We start from the raw sequence: 25603 nt of genomic DNA, 5'->3' as shown, positions 1-25603 counted from the left end.
CTTTAACTGAACACCACAGAGCATCAGACCTCCCTCTGATAACTCCTTTGTTCTTTCTAAATAACATCTCAATGCTCTCACTGGGCAGAGAACTCTTTCTTGCTCGTTACCGACCAATTCAGCTAGACCCAAAACTTCAAAGGATCTTGGCCAAGGATTAGCTGGATCCTCATTCTTGGCCAAGAAACCTTCTTGGAATGAACACACTGCATTGCCGTGTCTCCATCCCACCTTCTTCGATATGGCCTGAAGCTCACTAACTCTTTTAGCAGTTGCCAATGCTACTAAAAAGATAGTCTTCTTAGCAGATCTCTCGAGAGGGATTCCTCTAACGGTTCGAATTTGCTAGAAGTTAAATACTTCAAGACCACATCCAGGTTCCACGCAGGTGGCCTGCCTTCTGATGTTTCTTCGTCCCAAACGACCTAATCAGATCTCTCAGATCTAAGTTATTCGAGATGTCTAGATCCCTGTGTCTAAACACTGAGGTTAGCATACTCTTATAACCTGTTTAATTGTCGGAAACTGACAAGTGTAAATCCTTCCTCAAGTAAAGAAGGAAATCTGCGATTTGGGTCACAGAGGTACTGGATGAAGACACTTTCCTCCCTGTTTTTACACCACTTCCGGAAATTGTCCCACTTCGACTGATACACCGTGATTGTGGAGGTTCTTCTGGCTCTAGCCACTGCACTGGCCACCTCTCTAGAAATATCCCCTCGCTCTGACCAGACGTTCGATAGGTCTGAAACGCAGTCAGACCCAGAGCGAGGGTATTCTTGTGAAAACCTGTCGAAGTGGGGTTGTTTGAGTAATCTACTCTTAGAGGACGAGTCCTTGGCGTATTCTACTGTCCATTCCAGTACCTCTGTGAACCAACTTTGGGCCGGCCAAAACGGGCTACTAAGGTCATCCTCGTTCCTTTGCTCTCCCTGAACTTCTTCATCACTTTCCCCAGCACCTTGAACGGAGGAAAAGCGTACAGATCTAAGTTGACCAATCCATCAAGAACGCATCCACCGCCACTGCTTCTGGTTCTGGAATCGGGAGAGCAATATGTTGGTAACCTCTTTGTTCTGGCTGTCGCAAATAGATCCACTACCGGACGGCCCCACAACTTCCAGGCTCTGGCAAACCTCCATGTGCAACGTCCACTCCGTCGAGAGAAGTTGCTCTCTCCTGCTCAAAAAACAGGTCCGCACCCACGTTCTTCTCTCCTTGTATAAACCTGGTGAGTATCACGACCTTTTCCTCTTCTGCCCAAAGCAGAATTTCTTTTGCCAGATTGTAAAGGGGAATAAAAGAATGAGTCCCCCTTGCTTCCGAATATATGCCAGAGCCGTGGTGTTGTCCGAGTTGACCTGCACTGTCTTGTTTCGAATCAACTCTCTGAAGTGCTTCAAAGCCAAGGAAAACAAAACTGCCAACAGTTCCTTCCTGTTATGTGCCACTTTGTTTCGTCCTTGTTCCAAAGTCCCCCGACACCTCTGAGGGCCTAATGTCGCTCCCCAACCCGCGTCCGACGCGTCGGAAAACAAGATGAGGTCTGGGTTCTTCTGCTGAAGCGACATCCCTCTTGCTAACCTGCCTGGAGTTAGCCACCACTTTAATCCTCCTTTACTTCGGTCGGAATTAGAAACTGGAAGGAATCCGGTTGCGATTTCCTTGGCCATGAATCCTTCAGGAAAAACTGAAGAGGTCTATGTGCAGTCTTCCTAAAGAAATGACCTCTCTAGTGAAGAGAGTGTGCCCAGTAGACTCATCCACTCTTCTTGCAGGAGGCATCCGGTCTTTCTTTAGAAAAGAATCCTGCCCACCTTTCTGAATGCATTGGGGCTTGCCTTTCGGGGGACGGAAAAGCCGAAAAGTCACTGCCGATATCTGAATCCCCAAATAAACTATCTGTTGTTTGGGCTCCCAAATGGGACTTTCCCATATTCACTACCAGACCTAGGTCTTTTGCTAAGTCCAATGTTTGACTTACGTCCTCCAGACATTGACTTCTCGACTGGGATCTTATCAACCAGTCGTCCAGATACAAAGACCCTCTGATCCCTAATTAAATGTAGCCATCTCGCCACATTGGACATCATCCTCGTGAATACTTGAGGGGGCTTTGTGCAAAGGCCGAAGCATAGGGCCTTGAACTGTAAAGACCCTGTCCTGAATCACAAACCTTAGATACTTCCTGCTTCCTGGATGAATCGGAATATGAAAGTATGCGTCTTGTAAGTCCAGAGTCGCCATCCAGTCCCCTGGACGTACCGCTGCAGTACTGAATCGTTCGTCTCCATAGTGAACTTGGTCTTTTCTACGAAAAGATTCAGTTGACTTACGTCCAGCACTGGCCTCCAACCTCCCGAGGGACTTTGCAACCAGGAACAGACGGTTGTAAAATCCCGGAGATTCGTGATCCAGAACAGGTTCTATTGCTCCTTTCTCTAGCATGGAAGCTACCTGCTCCCACAGAGCCGCTTTCTTCTCTAAATCGTTGTAATTTTGCCCCGAGGGCTCTCGGAGATGTTGCGAGAGGAGGTCTTTTCACGAAAGGAATCTTGTACCCTTCCCGAGCTACGTTGACAGCCAGGGATCTGCCTTCATTTGTTGCCAAACTTCCCAAAAACCTGAAGTTCTGGCTACCACTGTCTTTGGTATGGGTGGAGGACCGAGTTCTCATTCTTTAGAGGGGGTCTTGGCTCCTCTTTTCGCGGGTACTCTCTTACCCCTAAATGCGGGTCGAGCGAATGTTCTTCCTCGAAAGGGCTGTTGCGACGGTCTAGTCTCCTTTGGCGTCTTCTTCACCAACTTGGTTGGTAAGAACTTCTTTTAACGAAGACGAAAGAAGATCTTGAGTGGCTTTCTGCGAAAGGGATAGAGCTATATCCCTAATCACCTATGAAAGGAAACAGCTGTTTCGAAAGGGAGAGACATAACTCCGATTTCTGAGAGTTAGAAACTCCTTTTGAGGCGAACGAACACAACAGCGATCTCTTCTTAAGCACTCCTGCTGTGAATAACGAAGCCAGCTCATTCGTTCCGTCTCTAAGAGCCTTATCCATGCAGGACATAATGCTCTTAGCTGTTTTCTAAGGTCCTGCGAATCCTCTTCTCCTATGGAATTCGCTAGCGCTCCCAAAGACCAATCCAAGAAATTAAAGACTTCGAAAGTCCTAAAAATCCCTTTAAATAGATGGTCAAATTCCGAGGACGTCCACCAGACCTTGGCCGACTGTAACGCCTGTCTGCGTGAGCTGTCCACAATACTGGAGAAGTCCCCCTGGGAGGAGGCAGGTACTCCCAGGCCTAGACTTTCTCCAGTAGCGTACCATACTCCTGATTTAGAAGCTAACTTAGCTGGAGGAAAAACAAACGAGTATTTTCCCGCTTCTTTCTTGTCCTTCATCCAGTCATTCACCCGTTGAAGGGCCTTCTTTGCCGAAATGACATCGTCATTTTCAGGAAGGAGGACTTCTTTGGAGTCCTAGTCTTGGAAAACTGTGATAAGGGGGATAACGGAGCTGTCGGTTTAAATTCCCCCTCAAAAACAAACAGCAATAAGACGTGAATCAGAACCTTATAATCTGAAGAAGGTTCTGTATTCTTTTCTTCAATTACTTCCAACTCTTCTTCTGCTGAAGAAATATCTTGCAAGTCGTCGTCGTATTGACGCTTCGTTGACGGACTAGGTCCTGCCGCCTGCGTCCTGCGGTCGCAAGGCATCGGCGTCCTGCGCCTCCGCTGTCTTGGCCGCCTGCGTTCAATGGCGGCTACCGATGCGTCTGCGTCCTGCCGCCTCTCGATGTCCTGCCGCCATGCGTCCTGCGTCCATCGTAGACACGCCTGCTTCCTGCCGCCTGCGTCCTGCGTCCACATTGGTCCCCGCGTCCTGACGTTTGCGTCCTGCTTCTTCCGACACTATTTTCCTCCTAGCGCCAGTGCGCCCTGCGTCCTCGGCGAACGCGTCCTTGTCTTCCTTCGAAAAGACTTAATGGGAAGGAAAATCGTCCTTACGCCTCGAGATGCTTGTTCAGGAGCATCCCAAGACTTCACCAACACTGCCAACTTGGACTGCATTTCCCGTAAGAAATGCTTCGTACCATCCTCCTGAATGGTAGACGACGAAGGATGAGGATTACGAGCTGGACTGCGACCTAAAGGAGAGCGATCTTGTACTCTACCGACGGAGAAAATACGAGGGGAGGATCCATAAGAAGATGGAGGCGATTCTCCCAAGGGCAAATACCATGCGAGACGGACGTATATCGCCAGTGCGATTTGCGTCCTACTCTAGTACGAAAAATCCTTTCCTCTTGATCGGTACTGCTTCCCCGTCTTCCGAGGATGACAACACCTCAGGACTACTCCAAGCCTCACTATCTTGCACCTGTCTCTCGAGAGCAGTTGATGTCCTGTACGTCCTCTTGAGTGGGCGAGACACCAATGCATACGACGTTCTCGCTCGGAAGTCGAACCTTCCGAGGACGCACACTTCCCCAGTTACGCCTTTTCTGCGCGAACTGCAACAGCCTGGGAACTAGCAACAGGACTGTTCGAAGGGACGCCTGACCGTGTCAAAACCTCTCTCGCCTCCCTTCGACTGTCGACATGCCTTCTCCCTTGGGTCTGGGAGCTTGACAGAGGTCTAGGTCTAGGAGCACGAGAGAGACGATCAGACGCCACCCTCCACTACACTTTCACTGACATCGAAAGCACTAACTTTGTCTGTAAGTCGCTGTATCTGGTCGCCCATGGACGCAAGGGCAGCGAACACTTTCACAATATTTGTATCGTTCGTTCTCCTCCGATACAGCAGCGGGCGCAGGAGATAACCTGGGGAGAAGGAACTACCAATTCTACATTAGAAAGGAGCTGGAGAGGAAATACAATCACTCCTTTTACTCGAAGAATTTGACTTCTCACTACGAGAAAACAGATCTCCTTACACGATCTTTCTCCAGTCTCTCAACCGTATACAAAAGGGGACCTTCCATTCCTTCTCTGATAAATTCTCACATTCAATGCATCTATTCTCCCAAGTACACACATTCTCCCTACATTTCTTACAAACGGTATGAGGGTCGACCGAAGCTTTCGGCAGTCTTACCTTACACCCCTCTTTTACACACACTCAAAACATACTTCCAGAGTCAGACATCTTAAAGAACAATCCAAAGCGAATGCCAAGCTAACGTTTCCGAGTACAATACCAAAATCCAAGATCAGTCAGCAACGAGAATGAAAATTCTAGCAGGAACCACCACAATGTTGCCGGTTCGGCTGGCATAGAAAAATCTGCCCAATTGTGGAACGGTTCCTAGCGCTAGCGCCACGGTACGGGGCGGGGGTGGTGGTTGCCTGAACTACTAATAGGTTACTAGCGATTGCCGCGAGTTTTGAAAATTTCTTGCCAGGTGGAACAGAGAATATAGCTATATATATACCTGCCAGGTAAGTGTCATACATTAAATTAGCAATTCTTTTCCATGTAATGGAACATCCCTATTTTTTTCATGTAAATAAACATCCCTATCTAAGGTAAGCGGCATGGATCACCTTCAACAAAACTGGTAAGCAGCATGGATCACCTTCACCAAAAACTGGTAAGCAGCATGGATCACCTTCACCAAACTGGTAAGCAGCATGGATCACCTTCACCAAAACTGGTAAGCAGCATGGATCACCTTCACCAAAACTGGTAAGCAGCATGGATCACCTTCACCAAAACTGGTAAGCAGCATGGATCACCTTCACCAAAACTGGTAAGCAGCATGGATCACCTTCACCAAAACTGGTAAGCAGCATGGATCACCTTCACCAAAACTGGTAAGCAGCATGGATCACCTTCACCAAAACAGTAAAGTGGGACTATATTCTTTTCTTACTTTAAATCTCCAGCTGACCAACCTAATGGAGAGTCAACAGACAATAAATCTATGAGGTTTTCGAAGGGATATCAGCCTGCAGAGAGGGAGAAAGACAAGTCATAGAAATGGTAATAAATGAATAAATAACAGTACTGTATGAAGGAATGAAAAATAAAACCAATACTGTAGCACCCCTGTGGGGGATGGGTACCGGGTACCAGAAGGCCCCCGCGAATAGCTAAAAACCGCAAATACTTAAAACCCTTCTAAAAACTTTTAGAACTGCCTATTTTAAGAGTTAAAACACACAAAAACTCTAAAAATGCTTATACCCGAGTATTTTATAGTTCTATCACAAAAAGTGCATTTATTCATGAAAATGATATGAAAATAAAGTAATTTGTAAGTATTTCTCAGCGAAAAATACTGCAAATAGGCAAATTTTCAGCGAATAACAGGCATATAAGGTTTATAGAAAAATATGTGGTTACAAGAATTTTTAGTGGGGTGTCAAGTATTGGCGGATTTAGCTATTTGCCGGGGGGGGTTGTGGTCCCTATCCCCTGAGAAGCTCAGGGGTTGACTGTACAGACATTTAAAATCAAACATTAAAATCTAAATCAGGATGCAAAGGCATCAGTGCTCTGGACCAACTAACTATCATACTTTGAGTTTTTGAAGGGTTAAGGTTCATGGAAGCCAACTCCACTCATGGTTACATGCTAGATCTCAAGGATTCTGCATCACAGACCCAAGCACGGAGAAGGAATAACAGCTAGAAGATTAGCATCAGTATTGATAATAAAGAGCAAAGGTCAAAGAACACTACCTTGAGTAACACCTGACATAAAAATACTAAAACTACCTACTATACTGGCCATCAACCCACTCTTAAGTTCTGCCTATTATAAATTAAACTTTAAATATTAATAAGATCCACCAGTTCCCCATAATCTTAACCTGTAGATAACAGCTCCATGATTCACACAGTCAAAGGCTGCACAAAAATCTTGACTGATCTACAACCTCAACAAGAACACTCTGCAAGGAGGTAGATATTGACAAGATTGCATGCCAAGTATCTATACAAAACATAAACTGCAATACTGGTAGCCCAAGGTTATCATCTTGCATTTTTTAAACCTACAAAAAACTCTAAGAGACCAGCTTCTCAAAAATCTATGTTGGCCTTCCTCCAAACACAAGAAAAAACTTGCAAGTCTAACTAATCTTCTGAAAGCAGTAGCAATCTTTTTATTAAAGATACGAAAGATCTCATTACTCTTAGGTCTATGCTCCCTCAGCTGGCAAGACCCAGTAGCAAAGTTTGGACTTCTCTACACCTAAAGGCCATTGAACATAACTTAGGCTCTGGAAGGCATGACTACAGCAACACAAAGGATCGACAACACTATTTGCTCACAAAGACTTGATTGATTCACAACACTGTTAGTTTACAAAGACTTAAGGCCCAAGACAAGTTTCCCTGTAGCTCTGTAATGCCATGTAGGCCTATGCCATTCTTTCCTATAATTTAAGGGACTGCTAAAATATTGACTTGGGATACAAAAACACCTATAACTAACTGAAAATTATATTGAAAGACACTATTCCATCTAGACTCTGCTCCTAACTACTGAATGCAAAATCTGCAATAGATAAAAATAAAAAGAATAAAGGTATTTGAGTATGCCTCTGTAAAAACGGCTACTGCTTTAAGCTTGCTTGTATGGTGTTTTTTACGTTGCATGGAGAACCAGTGGTTATTCAGCAACGGGACCAACGGCTTTACACGACTTCCGAACCAGTCGAGAGTGAACTTCTATCACCAGAAATACACATCTCTCACTCCTCAATGGAATGGCCAAGAATCGAACCCGTGACCACCGAGGTGGGACGACAATACCATACCAACCACACCGCTGAGGTGCTGCTACTGCTTTAAAGGTATTAGAGATAGAGAACTAAACTAAATCTCATTCAATAGCTTAGGAGTGTGTAAACAATATCTGGAGAAAAAACGAGTAGTACGTATTATACATTAGAGAATTAATGTTTTTTTATTTGCATTTAAGATCGACTTTTTAAAACATTTTCATCAATATTTGGCACCAGTCCCTCATGGAAGAATGCACTTAAGACACTATAAGATGATGGTATACATGTTCCAGAAAGTAAACATGGGCGTCTGTGTGAGGGTGAAGAAATAATTCAGTGTGGAATTTAGCAAGGCACCCAATTAATCAGCAGAGCAAGAACAGGTATTTCTATACGTATAAGCATTCCGCATCGTTTGTCTCCGTGACTACAAAACCCACCAGGAATTGTCGGGGCATCAAATGTACCTATTTTGCCGTGTTTAGTATGAACCCCTGGGGGTTTAATTACGTCATCCGAATTAAATATTATAAAATTCTGTGGTTAATTACAGCGTCCGAATAAATAATACTTAAAATTCTTGTTTTTCAGGAAGTAAAACTGCATAGAAAAACCGCAACTGCCATAATCTAGGCCGCCGCAGGAGAATAGTAATATAGATCTACGAAGAACACAACTAATCCAATGGTGCAAACTGAAAACTGGCTTTTTCAAGTAATGCCTGATTACCCACACTCCTACATAATTTGTGAAAATAGCAACGAAACAATTATTCAAGTTTCAGAATTTTCCCATGTACCAACAGTTGAGGGAAAATAACAGAATACACTCAAGATAAGCAATCCCTCCTTTACTATGATGCACTCAAAAGAATATCCAAACAGGACCTGGCTAACTTCCCCTAACAGTGTTACCTTAAACAAAACAACTTAGAAACAATCTGAGAAGGACTTTTGGTACTAAAAAACATAGGGTGAACAATCACGGACGATCCTCTTCATCACGCTGGCCAGGTCTTTACTATTCACTCAATATTTAATTGGTGAAACAAGAATACAATTACAACTTTAAGTATACCATTCAAAAGATTGAAGTTTCGTCAACACTATATGATATATGAAAGCCCCATACGAACTAAAATAAGCATGTGACGCTCTTCGTAAAATATGTTTTCAAGGCAGGTTTGAAATCCAATATGGCGGCTATTGTCAGGCTGGAACGGTCTAACACAGACAATCCACCATCTTTTCCCAGCCTCACCCAGCACTCATTTGACAATGTTAGCATACATACGTAACGTTTATTGATCTTGCTCAAGATTGCAGTTGTAATCAGCACAATAAAACAACATTTTGTTACCTATATTAGTGAAAGTATGAAACTTTTCATTACCAAGGGGTCATGGTTTGAACTGAATTCATTTTTACCTTGTAATCGGTGGTTTTATCTTTACTGCCATCACAACTGAAACTCCACAGTGCTTATTTGATTGTAATTATACACATTATTAGGAGTCTTAATCCACTTCAAATTGCACTTGAACCCGTTGCTGTTCCTGGTTCCTAAGCGCTCACTCCACAAACACAGTTACGAGCAGCAGACGACGACACTGTTTTATGAGGTGCAAAGCTTTATTCCCTTAATTGTTTACTTTACTCATTATTTAATTTAACTTTACTTGTTACTTCAAAATGTTTATTCAATTCATGTCTATTTTCCCTTTTTTGCAACCAAATTACCCCGAAAAATTACAGATATTTCTAAAATAGATACAATCCAATGTTTCTAACCTTGTCATACATCTGGCTGCCCCGAAAAAACCATTGTGGAGCAGATGACGGATTAGTGGATCATAATTTTTTTTTTTTTTGCTAGCACTTTTCATTGATTTAAGTATATATTAATATTTGATTTTTTTTTAATAACCTGTATGCCAGAAAATAAATGTAACCTTTAATGTTTACATGCTAAGAATGGCAAAATTACCGTTGCCACATTAGTGGAGCTTCACACATATGTCGATGCATTATCATAAACTGTTTTCATGAATTCTAGTTGCTATAGTAATGCAATAATGATAAATTGCTTCAACATTTATGTATACAGGCAGTCCCCGGGTTGGGTTACAATGGTCTCGGCTTACGACGTTCCGAGGTTACTACATTTTCAATTATATCTATCAGACATTATTTCCAGGGTTACGATGCATTTCCAGGGTTACGACGCATGTTCCAAGGTTACGACACCTGCAAGGCTCATCTGGCAGATGAAATATGACACCAAAAATGCAAAATAATCAATATTTGAAGGTTTTTTGATGAAAAATGCCATAAAAATGCAGTTTACATAGTTTTCAATGCACCCAAGCATTAAAAAGTAAGGGTTTTCTTAGGATTTTGACAATGTTCCAGCTTACGACGATTTCGGCTTACAACGCGTCTCAAGAACGGAACCCCATTGTAACCCAGGGACTGCCTGTATATACTTCCAATAACCTAGGCTAATTTCACACCAATTTCCATGTTTTGTGTAAGTTCTTATACCCAGTTTGGAGGGTGAACACATACCAACTGGCAACAGTGAATTCCATGTGAAATAAAATGCAGATGAAATAATACACTCTAGCAAAATCTCGTTCTGATACGAGTGTTACAGAAATATTGCCAAAAACGTGCTTGCACTGTCTCTGAAACCCATACTAGGATGCTGCTTAGTTGTCAATCAAGTTTTTGTAATCAAGTATCTAATTTCTTATGGTGTGAAAACAGACGGAGGCCCAGGGAGCGAAAGCGATTGCGTCACACTACAGCGGTAATCCGGCAGTAAAACATCTTCATATATCCAAAAAAGTAAATAATTAAGATATATGCGCATTACGATTATAACAATTACATGAATAGCTGATAATAATCTACATGAATAACTGGTAAATGTTCTGCAAGAAAGTTGCAGTATAGCAATTCATTTACAATTGGTACGAAAGTCAAGATGTCGTGACAGGACTTTAAAAAAAGTTCTAATTCCGAAAAATAATCACTTAAATTTGAGTCAGGAATTGAGTTACAGTAGTACCTCGAGATACGAAAGGCTCTACTTACGAAAAACTCGAGATACGAAAGCCAATGCAAAAAATTTACTGCTCTACATACGAAAAGTTTTCAAGATACGAAAGGTTGTTGCTGTAAAGTCCCGAGATTCGCCCGGACCACCGAGAACAATTTTAAAACTCCCGCGCCGCCAACTGAGTAAACTCGCCACCATCCTCCCACTCTCCCATTGGTTCCTGATGCTAGTCACCCCATAAGGTCCTGCTCTCCTATTTGCGGTCAGCATCTACCCTTGTGCTTTAAGTATTCTATTGGTAAAAGGTTGCTGTAAATTGAAAAACTTATTCATGCAATACATTTAATAAAAAAAAAAAACATTAGGTAAGATAGAATAAAGAATAGAATGAATGGTTTATCATACTGTTTGGTAGTTTCAGTAGTTGAAGAGAGATAATGAAAATTTATGGCTTACTGTGTAAAAGTGATTGCTTGGCGATCGTTCGATACTAGTAAGTGCTGGATGTAAACAGACGTTTGGAAGCTTTTTTTTTTGTTTGTTTATTATAGTTAATGGTTACTTAATAATTATTTGAAATGAGTACATGCAATACATTTAATAAAAAACTTGTGAATTAGATATCAGAAAATATAAAATAAATCTATCTGCCAACAAATAGGATATAGAATTCTTCTTCTGTTTTTATTATTATGTTACGTATTACGTATGTTTCATTACAGCTGTCAGTAACTCGGTATCTCCATTAGGTAAAGATAGAATAAAGATAAAAGAATAGAAATGAATGGTTATTATACTGTTTGGTGGTTTCATTAGTTGAAGAGAGATATTAATGACAATTTATGGCTTACTGTGTGCTAGGAAAAATGATTGCTTGGCGCTCGTTCGATACTCGTAAGAATGTAAACAATCGATTGGAAGGTTTGTTGTTTTTTCTTTGTTTGTGTATTATAGATAATGAATTAATTAATAAGATTTTGAAATGAGTACATACTGATTATTTATACATTTTATTGGCATATTCTAAGCTTTTAGCTCTTAGGTTTAGATGTCAGAATCATAGACTAGGCTACAGTAGCAACCGCTACATAGGCTAGGCTTATTGCATAGGGGACATGTGCTAAAGTCCTAATATAGCAGTAAAAATGGGTGTGAACATTACATGCAGTTGAATATTACTCAAGTATGTACAGTATTTTGCCTTTTTGGAGACATATTTCTTCCGTCGTAACCCTAGAACATGTGTTTTAGGCCTGGAATATAATTTACTGGGGTGTTTTTGGAGGGCTTGGAACGGATTGAGCCATTTTACATGTAAAATGTGTTCCAAAATACGAAAAACTCATATACGAAGGCCGTCTCGGAACGGATTAATTTCGTATCTCGAGGTACCACTGTACTTTTTCAATAACGAATGATTTTCAAATTAATCATCATAAATATGTAAAATATTGATGTTTTACTAATTATTTAAATAATTACCTAGTGCACGCTTCGTCGCCGTCTTCTACCAAAAACCGTAGTTTCCTTAAAAACATCGTGGCACGGACCGTGTTAACGATTGTTGTGATGAAAGTGCCCCAGTGTCTATGGGTACAAGTGGTGTGCGGATTTAGCACAGGAAATGGGAAGTTTGTTGACACAAACGACTCCGCAAAAACATCGAGATGGCGTCAATCTTCTAAAGTTTTTTAATCATAAGTAAAAATTTTGAAAGCATTTTGGTGTTGTGGGCCTGCGTTGGCACCTTTTCATTACCTCTGCTTAAATCTTAAAATATGGCCTTAATTTCTAACTTTAGAGAAAACACTTACTTCGAAAGGAGAGTAGAGGTCTTTAGCTCCTCTCTCACCAACAACTTGTGACTGATGACCACTCCGGTGTCAGGAGCGTTAAAAGTACTTTTTCGGAGGGTGGCCTAGCCGTGATAGTCGGTGAGTTGGCCATTCCACATGGTGTTTTATCCTAATTTGTGATTTGTGAAAGATTAACTACTTGCAATATGTACTTTCGTACTACACAATAGGGAAACTTAAAATGACAATGAAAAATGGCTTACAGTAAAATAAGTAGTAGTAATATGCAAAAACTCAGCTTTTCCACTGAGCCACAACAAAATTCTAAGATCAAGCTAATGGGCGGGAATTCCACTATGTCTAAAAACCAACAGTCTATCTACTATGTTTGTTTAGCTAGTGGTAGCTTCTCGGGGCGGGGATGAATGCAAAAAAACACAAACAAAGGACAGAAAATTTCTCAGAACGCAAAAGCACACAATCGACAGCAAATTTCTCAAACTAGGGTAGAACATCACGGCAGGCCAACCCTCATCACGGTGTACGGGTCTTATTCACTCGATATTTAATTGGTGAAACAAGAATACAATTGCAACTCTAAGCATACCATTAAAAGGACTGAAGTTTCGTCAAACATAATGTGATGTATGAAAAGGCCCCATACGAACTAAAATAAAGCATGTGAGCTCTTCGTAAAATATGTTTTCAAGGCAGTTTGAAAATCCCAATATGGCGGCTGCGTTTTGCATGGACGGTTCTCATCAGTGACGGCCACCATCTTTCCCCAGCCTTCCCAGCACTCATTTGAACAATGTTAGCGTATATATGTAACGTTTATTGATCTTACTCAAGATTGCAGTTGTAATCAGCACAATAAAACAACATTTTGTTGCCTATATTAGTGAAAGTATGAAACTTGTTATTCCCGGGTTATGTTTGAACTGATTCATTCTTACACCTTGTAATCAGCGGTTTTTTATCCTTACTGCCATCACAACTGAAACTCCACAGTGCTTATTTGATTGTTATTATACACATTTTGGTCTCAGTTCACTCCACATTGCACATTTAAACCCATTGCTGTTCCTGGTTTCTAAGCGCGCGCGCCATAAAACACAATTACGAACAGCAGACGACGAAACTGCAAAGTTTTATTCCCTAAACTGTTTACTTTACTCGTTATTTAGTTTAAATATACTTTATTTAAAAATTGTTTTGATTTAATTCATGTATATTATCCCTTTTTTGCAACCAAATTACCCCGAAAAATTACAGATATTTCTAAAGTAGATAAAATCAAATGTTTCTAACGTTTTTGTACACCTGGCTGGCCGAAAACCATAGAGGAACGAATACGGAAAAGTGCATAGAGGAACGACTACGTTTTTTTTTTTTTTTGCTTTTTGTTTTGCTAAGCACTTTTCATTGATTTCAGTCTTTATTAGTATTTGAATTCTAATAATAATCGTATGCCAGAAATAAATGTAACCTTTAATGTTTGCATGCTTTAATGTTGCATGCTAAGAATGGCAAAATCATCGTTGCCACTTAGTGGAGGCTTCACACATACGCCGTTCATTATTATAAACTGTTTCCATGAATTCTAGTTGTCATAGTAATGCAATAATGATAAAATTGCTTTAATATTTATGTATATATACTTCCAATACATAGCCTATTTCACCAATTTCAACGTTTTGTGTGTAGTCTTATACCCAGTTTGGAGGGTCAACACATACCGAATGGCAACAGAGAGAGAGAGAGAGAGAGAGAGAGAGAGAGAGAGAGAGAGAGAGAGAGAGAGAGAGAGAGAGAGAGAGAGAGAAAGAAGGCGGAGGAACGAAGAAGAAAAGGGAGGGCTGGCGGTGGAGGGGGGGGGAGGGGAGAGGGTAGGCGGAGCTTTATACGCGTGTTCGTATCCATTTCTGCATAATGGAGTTTTTGTCTCTTGGTACAAGGACAAGTGTCGTTATTCTTTACGATTAGTGATTCACGATACCCTTATAAATTACGGCACTGGGTGTAATGCACTATAGCAAAATCTCGTTCTGTTACGAGTGTTCGTTACAGAAATAGGTATTGCCCAAAAACGTGCTTGCACTGTCTCTGAAACCCATAGTAGACATGCTGCTTAGTTGTCAATCAAGTTTTATAACCAAGTATTTTTATACAAGCTAGCTATTGAATAAATTTGTATTTTTCTCAGTCAAAACATATGCCCCTCAATGCTAACTTTCCTCTTTTTAACGACTTTCTGGTCATTGCAAATTCGGCCCCATAATTTCTTATGGTGCGAAAACAGACAGAGGCCCATGGACCGAAAACGATTGCGTCACACTACGGCGATAATCCAGCAGTAAAACATCTTCATATATCCAAAAAGTAAAAAATAATAAAGATATATATGCGCATTACAATTATAACAATTACATGTATAGCTGATAACTAAATCTGCATGAATAACTGGTAAACTGTTCTGCAATGACAGTTGAGTATAGCAATTATTTACAATAGGTACGAAAGTCAAGATGTCGTGACGTCATAATACAGAACTTAAAAGAAACGTTTCTAATTAGAAAAAATAATTCTTAAATTTGAGTCAGAGTCGAGTTACTTTTTCAATAACGAATATTTTCAAATTAATCATCATAAATATGTAAAATATTGATGTTTTACTACTTATTTAAAAATTAGCTAAGAGCACGCTTCTCGTCATCTTCTAACCAAAACAGCTGTTTTACTCTACTGGCTTTTTGTTTGTTGGTAGAAATAATCGTGCTTTTTCGATTGTTGTTGATAAAAGTGCCCTCAGCGTCTGTGGGTACAAGTGGTGTGCGGATTTATCACAGGAAATGGAAAGTTTGTTGACACAAGCGACTCCGTAAACATCGAGATGGCGTCAATCTTCGAAACTTTTTATTTGTTGTAAGTAAAAATTCTAAAGCGTTTTGGTGAGATTTCCACTGACGTGGGCGCCATTTTCAGTACCCTCTGTTTAAATCTTCAAATTTGGCCTTAATTTCTAACTTTGGAGAAACTACTTACTTCGAAAGGAGAGTAGAGGTCTTAGCTCCGTTTCTCACCAACAACAAGTCGCGACTGATGCCCATCTCGGGTGTCAGGAGCGTTTTTATATGCTTTTTTTACTTTTTGGGAGTGGTTTGGCAAGCGTTGAATGTAGGTGGCCTGGTTGGCCTGCCATGGTGATCTACCCTAGTAGGTACCTCACCTGTACTAGGTAGGTGGTATAGCTATCCATTATTATTTTCAATTGTTCGGTCAAAATATCTTACCGATAAACAATAAATACTAGTATGTGCAGATCTCTTTTGTAGAATGCACTGACCAAAAACAGGAAAATCATTTTCACCTAAGAATAAGATTATGGTAGCTAGCCTGAAGGCCAAAGTAAACACTGACCATTAGTAATTTCTCATTCCATTTCAATGGCATTAACTTTGGTGTCTTGTTTTTTTCTTGATTACTTTATCTCAGGAGTAACATACGATTAGGATAACCTATCCTTGGCTAGGCTGGGCTACGTCAGCTTAGTCGGGCCTACCTAAGCCACGGGTTTATTGGTCACACTTCCTAGGCAGGAAAGCAAATCTTAAACTAAAACTCTGCGAACTCTGATCATCTTTGTTGATAAATGAAAGCTTATTAAACATATCACTTTAACCCCGTTTACATTACAAACCCTTAAGTACTCACCTAGCATATTGCCACGGTAAACTATCTTTCTATCGCTTGTAGGTTCTTGTTTACAATTTACAGCTGTCAGCTGGAATATGACGTCATAAATTTAGGGATCGTTAATTATGTTGATCTTCTTTGTAACACCAGTAAAGCCTAGCATTATTATCTAAGCTTAATTTTTATTTATTTCATAGTTGTTAATATTAATGCTCAAATAATATCATGAAAGTTGTAACTGATACAAGGGATCATGAATAGATGATCATTATGCTGTTCACCTTTTCAGCTATCCCAATGTCATTATCTACAACGTCTCGGTAATCCATTTGAACGTTAGCATAGGTAGCCTTGAGGTAGTGAAGAACTGACACCAAGCAACTTCAACTTTGACTTGAATCACATACTAACGTATATATCGGCAGCTAAGCGGAAGCTAAACAACTTAAAAAAGTAAATAAATAAAAAACATTACTACTTACTGCGTTTCATTGTCCCAGAAAAAATCGCTGCCCGTTCCTTTTCTTTGACTGTGTCTCCTTTGAAAATCTTGGAAATAGTGACATGATAATTCTGTATGATAAGATTTACAATGTCTCTGTTTCAAATCACTCAAAGGATAGTCCCCCTTCTCTAACGAGGCATATGCCTTCGAGCGCGAACTGAGACTGATAAGCATTAGGCAATAAATCCTATAGGAATGTCCTTAGTTACAAAGATTTTCCATCAGTTATATTGTCACTCAGCACGGCAAAGATTAACTGGGCCTCAGTTGCACGTTTCTGGGTGTAAATGGTTCTGCTTCTTAGCAGTAACACAATGTGCGCCAGGTTCAATATATAATCAATAACCTGCTGATAATGTGTGTTGCAACGAACGGGAAAAATGTAACTTTGCCGGTAACAACTTCATAGGGGTAGCGCTACGCCAGAGCGCTGTGTTGTTTGGTTTAGGCACACCACACTAAACTGGGGTTTACACAGTACTCCAAATCCTGTTTCATCTGGATCACTATCTTCACTGTTGTCATGGACGGATACGCTTTTGGAGATAATACTGTGCAAACAATAACATGTAGGAATAGGTGCCTTCTAAGTACTGTAATATGTTTCAGTAATTGCATTTTAGACCACAACATCGTTGTTGAAACTCATTTCGGCTATGATGATATCTATCAATGCCAATTTTCTGTTGTTACTCTTACTGCTTAAAAAATTGTATCTTACTATGACGTGTGCAGTACCAAAACTACTAGACCTGAGTGCGGCATTTAACACACAACACACACGCACACACACACACACACTGATGGAAATCTTTGTAACTGAGAACAAGGACATTCCTATAGGATTCATTGCCTAATGCTTATCAGTCTCAGTTCGCGCTCGAAGGCATATGCCTCGTTAGAGAAAGGGGGCTATCCTTAGAGTGATTTGAAACAAAGACATGGTAAATCTTATTGTACAGAATTATCATGTCACTATTTCCAAGATTTTCAAAGGAGACGCAGTCAAAGAAAAGAAACGGAGCGATTTTTTCTGGGACAATGAAACGCAGTAAGTTTTTTTTTGATTTATTTATTTTTTTAAGTTGTTTAGCTTCCGCTTAGCTGCCGATACATACGTTAGCATGTGATTCAAAGTCAAAGTTGAAGTTGCTTGGTGTCAGTTCTCCACTATCTCAAGGGTACCTAAGCTAACGTTCAAATGGATTACCGAGACGTTGTAGATAATGACATTGGGATAGATGAGAAGGCGAACAGCATAATAATCATATTCTATTCATGATCCCTTGTATCAGTTACAACTGTCATGATATTATTTGAGCATTAATATTAACAACTATGAAATCAATAAAATTTTAAGCTCAGACAATATATATATATATATATATATATATATATATCTATATATATATGTGTGTGTGTGTGTGTGTGTGTGTGTGTGTGTGTGTGTGTGCGTGTGTGTGTGTGTGTGTGTGTGTGGTGTGTGTGTAGAATCTACTGGTCATTTTTACCAGATGCAAGTGTAATTTTAATAGCCACTTGTCCTCTAACTTCTCCAATTATTTGCCCTTTTTTTTGGATACGCTTGTCACTACTCGTCATGAAAAGCACGCCATTAAAATCAAGAGGGAACGGGCCATGGATTATCCTATCGGACCTATGTTTGCCAACATCTTCATGTGCTCCCTGGAGGAGCACGTACTCGATGAGTGCCCCTTAGCCTGTCGTCCCCTATTCTATGCCAGATGTGTTGATGACACTTTTATTTTATTTAAACAAGACCTCGATGCTGAACGCTTCTTAGAATTTTCTAATTCCTATCATCATAACATCACTTTTACCATAGAATAAGAACACGGCTCCAAGCTAGCAATTTTTAGATATAACTCGTAACTAAAGATAATGACAAGTTTAATACCTCTGTATCCAGAGAGAAAACTTTTACTTGTCTGGGTCTAATATACTTACTTTACTTTATCTTCCCGCCACTGGCCAGGTGGCATAACGGCTGATAACAGTTTTCTCCTCCTCTCCATCTGTCTCTATCCCGAGCCATTTCCCTCGCTTCCTCTAGGTCTGGATTTCATCTTCAAGATCTCTGAGAATTATGTCTCTCCACCTCGTTTCTTGGCCTACCCAGCGGTCTTCTTCCTATTTGTCTACTCTCTGTGCTCAGTGCTCTCCTGGGTCTCTGTTCCCATCTATCCTCTCAACATGTCCAAACCATTTCAGTCTTCCCCTCTTCAGCCTGATACTGACTGGCCTTTAAATGAGTCTCATCCTGATGTCTTCATTCCTAACAAAATCGTCCCATTTAATGCCGAGTATCCTACTCATCAGCTTCATCTCAAAAGCATCCAACCTTCTCTCCTCTGTTTTTATAGCTTTTGTTTGATCAGTTTTAAACTGAACTATTTACTACACCCTTATACATCGTGCTTTATCTCTTACATCGGACATGACCCTCTTTCACCGAGATATTTTCTTCTTACAACAATACTTCACCAATAATTTTTTCCCTATTCATGTTTTTCACAGGATTCTCAAAAAAAGAAAAATCTTCTAAATAAAACATTCTCCAATAAGCCAAAATGTTTTGACGTGCCTAAACTCCTCTCATTATTTGCAAAGTTTCCTTTCATATACGAAGACAAATTTCGGAGAGATTTCTTGAAAATCGTCCAAACATATACTGGGGCTATCGATCTTAAACTAATACCTAAGAACCCTAAAAGTATTGGATCTCTTTTCAGATTTAAGGATCGGCTACCGCCTTTGATGTAGTGTGGTGTTGTCTACGAATACAATCGTCCTAAATGTAATTTGGGAAAATATATTGGATCCACCAGGTGGCCTCCTCAGGGTAAGGGCCGATTCCCACAGAGGGATAAGTTATAGAACCGGATGTCGATTGACTGATCAAGAATCCTGTAATATACGCAGCCATACCATTAAATGCAAAACGGAAATCAGCTACGAAGATTTTAAGATTATTGGTTTTGCAAACAACCCACAAGAACTGCTTATTCTTGAAACCTTAAATATTAAAAAACAACGAGTTCCTTCTCTGGAAACTGTCAAACAACCGCTGTTCCCTTGTATTTGCTAACTTTGACTTTCTCTCGGAAAATATTTTGTATGTTTTATTTTTAGTGTGTCTTATCCTCTGGAATGGTAGGTTAGCCTCCAGTTTTTTTGGTTTTTCAGTGTCTGTATTTTAAAGTACGTGTGTCTGGTTTTTTACTTTTTATTTTATTTCCTAGCGTTTGTGTTTGGGTATGTTGTCTATTCTTAATAATTTTATCTTTTTGTATTCTGTTTTTATCAGTCTTCTTCGCCCGCATTTTGAAATAAAGTCTATGTATATAGCTCTTTTAATTAATTTATATTAGTATATTGTACTTATTGTTGTAGACCTCCCTGATGATGTGATTACGAATCATGAAACGTTGGAATAAATGGTTTTCTGCGCCATCTGCTTCTGTACTCCTGCCCTTGATCTGGATGTGAATGTGATGTGCGCTGAGTTTGCCCTTGCTCCCTGGTTGTGTGTGTGATACTGGCACTGTAATAAATAAAGAAAAGAAAGCAAAATTAAATAACTATAAAGAATAATAACAGATAACAAAAATTCCAACCTATATAATGTGTGTGTGTGTGTGTTTCTTTGATTTTCAGGAAGTGGAGAAAATGAATAATATCTTGTCTTTCTACTGAAGCAGTCAAAAACAGTGCCGTGTGCATATGAAACATACCGACTTTTAGCGCATTTAGTTACTCTTATGTCAACTGTGAGGCCCTACTGTCTACGACAGTGGTTCTTAACCCGGGGGGCGCGCCCCGCTAGGGGCCGTCAGCAATTTCCAGGGAGGCGTGAGCCCTATGGAAAAATGAAACAAAAAATTCTCTAATTATATTCGTTCTTCTCTTAACAAGAGTGGGGAACTAATATTCAGAAGTTTATGAAAAAATGCAAAAGTATCGCCTTATAACGTTACTTTCCTAGAGTCTACTACTCTAGTTAGGCTCTTTGGACTGACCATGTTTTGTAATCATTGGCCTCCCTCCCTATCCCTCGAAACCCCTTCTCATTCTCCTTTTTTTTTTTTTTTCCTTTAAATCTGGGAGGGAAATTTACTCATAAATGCAAGGAGGGGGGCGGTGACAGAAAGGACCAACTCTTAGAGGGGGCGCGTGGTAATAAAAAGGTTAAGAGCCACTGGACTCTACGAGTATGATCCAAACTGGTGGTGGGAGAAGTAAACAGACACTTTCAGGAGGGCGATCGATATGTCATTATTTGTTTACCTTTTTTTTTTTTATTCCTAATAAAGATATCAACGAAGCTGGAACTTACAGTGAAATTCGTTCCATTAGACGAGCTTTAAACTCAGCAGTTAATAAATACGAAGTTGCAAATTTTTATGCAGTTATACCAAAGAAGCTTTTGCGTCGTTGAAAATACTGTCAGTGCGGATCCAGACAGAGAATAAAACTGAATAGTCCAACAACAAGGATTTTTGCTGAGGAGGTTAATTTTGCTTTTTTCTAAGGAGATTAATTTTGCTTTTTTTTTCTAAGGGAGGTTTATTTTGCTTTTTTCTAATACAGGTTAATTTCACTTTTTCTAAGGGAGGTTAATTTTGCTTTTCTCTGAGGGAGGTTAATTTTGCTTCTTCTTTTTTTTTTTTTAGGGAGGTTAATTTGCTTTTTTCTAAGGGAGGTTAATTTTGCTTTTTTTTTCTAATACAGGTTAATATCACTTTTTTCTAAGGGAGGTTAATTTTGCGTTTTTCTAAGGGAGGTTAATTTTGCTTTTTTCTAAGAGAAGTTAACTTTTGCTTTTATTCTAAGGGATGTTGATTTTGCTTTTTTACTAAGGGAGGTTAATTTTGCCTTTATACAAGTGGCAAGAATCTGAAATCCAGAGGCTCTGGAATTCGAGCTAAACCAAAATTTTCACTATCCCCTATGCTGATTTTATTGAATTTTACATATTTTACAAGTTTTTACCATGTGCCCATGTTCAATGGCTGGAAGCAAGACCAGCATTTGCCTTGGTGGTAATTGGTAGAACTATACCTCATATAGAAATAATCAAGTACAGACAACTCATTTAGCTGAAGGTTACCAAATTTAGTGCATACGGCTACAGTAATAAACCATTATATCTAACTACTTTATACGCTGATGCTTCATATCATCATTGCATATAATGGAGAACTCTGTGGCTTATAATAACGCTGGCCATCAGTCCTGTTGTTAATAATATCACAGCTATAATGTAAGAAGGCAGCAGTATGTAGGAGTCAAATTAAAATTAGTTGCTCGTTCGCCATATTTGTTTAATCCTCTTCTCACTCGCTAGGTGGCTCTAAATGCAGTAAGGTACAATTGATCCGCAGAATACTCCACACTTCTCTACGTCTCTGAGACTCATTCAGGGCTTTTACTCAAAGGAAACTCCCGTAATTTTAACTATACTTCCTTTTACAAAACCAGAATAACAGTCACTGATTAAGACGCTCAATAGGCTTTCTTGTGCATGATTAAAGTCTTATATCGGGTACCTGCATATACAGAGTTATCTGATATATGAGAATTATTTATGCTACCCTCATTCTGCAGTCCATTACTAACACCTACGAGAACATCAGTACTATTTACATCATCGAGCCTCCCATCGGCTTCCTCGCCATTAGTGAAGCTCTTAGTACTAACATTAAAATTCATCAGCAGGCTCTGTGTATTTCTAGCCACAGGGGTTTCACAGTTCGAACTGCTTTATTCAAACATTTTATAATGACGTCCAGCTACAAGATCCCATTGTTTAGGCATTATTAAACGTGAAATAGGTCCAGTGTTTTGTACTACAACACAAGGTACATTTAGAGAAAACCTATCTTTTAGAAAATTCCAAAATAAACCCAGCGCCTCAGTGGCGTGATCGGTATGGTCTTGGCCTGCCACATCGGTGGCATTCTATTGTGGAATTAGAGGTGTGGATTTCTGGTGATAGAAGTTCACTCTCGACGTGGTTCGGAAGTCACGTAAAGCAGTTGGTCCCGTTGCTGAATAACCACTGTTTCCATGCAACGTAAAAAAAACACCATACAAACCAAAATATACCCGCTCTACTTCCGTAACATCAAATGTTGCTGGACACTTTTTTTCTCTGTAATACCTTGCCTGAGCTTCATACTTTCTCACTACAGGGTTCTTAATAGCAGTCGATTAATGATTCTACTTGTAATTTGTCTTCTCAGCAATTCACAGGGTTGTTTGTCTAGTAGTACTATGAAGTGTTAAGAAGTAAATCAGGCATAACTCGAAATTCAGTCTCTTTCAACTGGTTCGTAACTAAGGGGGATGGGGACGGTCTGCCCAGGGCGACACTTTTCACGGGTTGGGAAGTTGCGGGGGGCGACACTGTGGCATCTTTTGTGGAGCTGGTCTGGTCTGGCGCGATTCTAGATTTTCTAACTTGAAATTATTACTAATCAGTTGGACTTTGATGTTATTATTAGCGAATTCGCTTCTAACAAAGCTCGTAGGGTTCCGTTGTAGATCTCCTGTGTTGTTTTTATTTTAGTTTATGAAATAAAATACATGATTAGATGTTAAGGTTTAAAATCTTCAAACTTCCATCACATTTCTTCAGAGACTGCTGAAGGATTTCCACAGCATTTTCTGTCAGGCCATTTTTGTAGAATGGTGATAAGGAGCACCCGTTATGTATAAAATACCATTTTAGGAACAAAATTCCTCACGAGTAAAGCACGGACCATTATCACTTACAAGAACATCAGGTACCCCATGTGTACAAAATAGTAACCTTAATTTAGAAAATATTATCCCACTGTACGCCCATCAGTTGATATCACCCACAACCATTTTGAATATGTATCTACTACAATAAGATACATATGACCAACCACAGGTCCAGCTTAAGCCACATGCAACCAAGACCAATTCTTTTGCCTGGAAACTCCAAAGATGTAGAGGTTTAGGAGCAACGCTTGTTGCCCGGTAACTACTTATCCACCAGTAATACGTCAGTGACCATTGTGCCTGTGGTTCTTTGTACTTAATATTTTGCCGCCACAAATAAGAATGAGGCACACTTTTCATCCTAACAATACGTGGGTGTATACAAGACCAATTCTTTGCTTGGGAAAAACTCCCAAAGATGTAGAGGTTTAGGACAACGCTGTTGTAGTACTATTTACCAGTAATCCATTCAGTGACCTTGTGCTCTGAGTCTTTATCAATATTGCCGCCACAAATATGAATGAGGTACACTTTTCATCCTAACCAGACGTGGGTGTGCAACCTCTCAGTTAACTTTTCATGTCCTTGAGTAGATATCTAAACTCTATGTCCCTACAGTTCACAACCTGGCATCACATTCAACTCATTTCTACGAGCATAGTAAGACTGAAGTTTTCCATACTCACCAAGTTATCAGTCCAACCCTGCAACATATTGGTTCTCACTGCAGGATCTCTGTATGTTCACATCTAGTATCCTCTACCCTTATCGATGAATAATTCAACTACCCCAATAACATAACTTCTCCCACATATATAGGGTCAAATCCTCTATTTCCTGGCAATCTGGATAAGAAATCTGTATTTGGAATTTCACAGATTGTAATCATACCCAGACAATAGAAATGGCCAACGAATAATTCTGCAATATGCAATGTTGGGCACACCTTCATCTCGCCAAATAATTCTAACAATGGCTCAAGATTGGTTCAAATGTGAAAGTGTCTACTGTATATTTACTTAATTTATTTAGTAATAGCCCATACAACAACTTCATTCTGTGTTTGACTCGGATGCAATTAGTCATGGAAGCATATGATATGGATTTTAACACACCATTTTCTGTTCAAGTACAACACCAGTACTGAAGGCACTTGCTTCTCGTGTAATGTATGAAGGTAGACTAGGACCATTGGTGGGCAAGCCAAGTATTATACCCTAATAACTCCTTAGCTTTCTTTTAAGCTTCCTTAACTCACTACCACATATCCACTCAACTCTTTCTTTCTCTAAAATACATAAAGGAGCCATAACCTATGATACACAAGGCAATATCTATGGCACTACTTGACCATGCCTCCAAAAGTGCTCATTTCCCGTTTATTCTTTGGTCTAGAAAAATTCATAACAGAAATTGCCTTGTTCTCAGAACTATGGATACATTTAGAACTTACCTTGCGTTCTAAATAAATCGTTTCTTTATCAGTAAATGAGGATTTCTCTCTCTTTAATTTTAACCGTTACTAGGAAGTCTGCAAAGCACACTGAAGGGTTTGCAAGAGAGATTCAGTAGTGGGCCGTTTATCAACATATCAGCTAAGTACACTTCCACATTAGGAACATTCTTCTAAACATTTTCCATAGCTCCCTGGAAAATACCAACAGCATAGTTTAGGCCACAATGTAAATCTAGTCATCGAAAACAATCTTTTATGGGCAGTAATACCCATGTACATCTGCAATTCCTCATTCTACTCTCAGCTGATGATATACATGACTCAAATATAATTTAGTAAAATACTGATTTGATTTGAACAGAAGTGGGGGTGGGGAAAAGTGTCTTCAGGAATAGGTACAGGATACTTTTGTATATCACACACATCACACCAGAAAAATGTAGCATAACATTGATTTTAAAGATTTGAAAGTAGCATGAAAGTTCCTTAACCCTTTGTCCTGTGTATTCTGCATCTTTTTTTGATCTCACCCACTGCTTTGCTTGGCTAGGATCCTTCTACTAGACCTTACAAG

At 39.8% G+C, this 25603-nt stretch overlaps 1 pseudogene; it reads right to left on the bottom strand.

The window, feature by feature from the left end:
* Window positions 1-16384, bottom strand: part of LOC135209771 (protein dopey-1 homolog) — an 85175-nt pseudogene extending 68791 nt beyond the window's left edge.
* Between the last annotated feature and the right edge of the window lie 9219 nt (window positions 16385-25603).

This window comes from Macrobrachium nipponense, chromosome 38 (genome assembly GCF_015104395.2).
Source record: "Macrobrachium nipponense isolate FS-2020 chromosome 38, ASM1510439v2, whole genome shotgun sequence".
Taxonomy (NCBI): domain Eukaryota; kingdom Metazoa; phylum Arthropoda; class Malacostraca; order Decapoda; family Palaemonidae; genus Macrobrachium; species Macrobrachium nipponense.
This window is presented reverse-complemented; position numbering and strand designations above follow the sequence as displayed.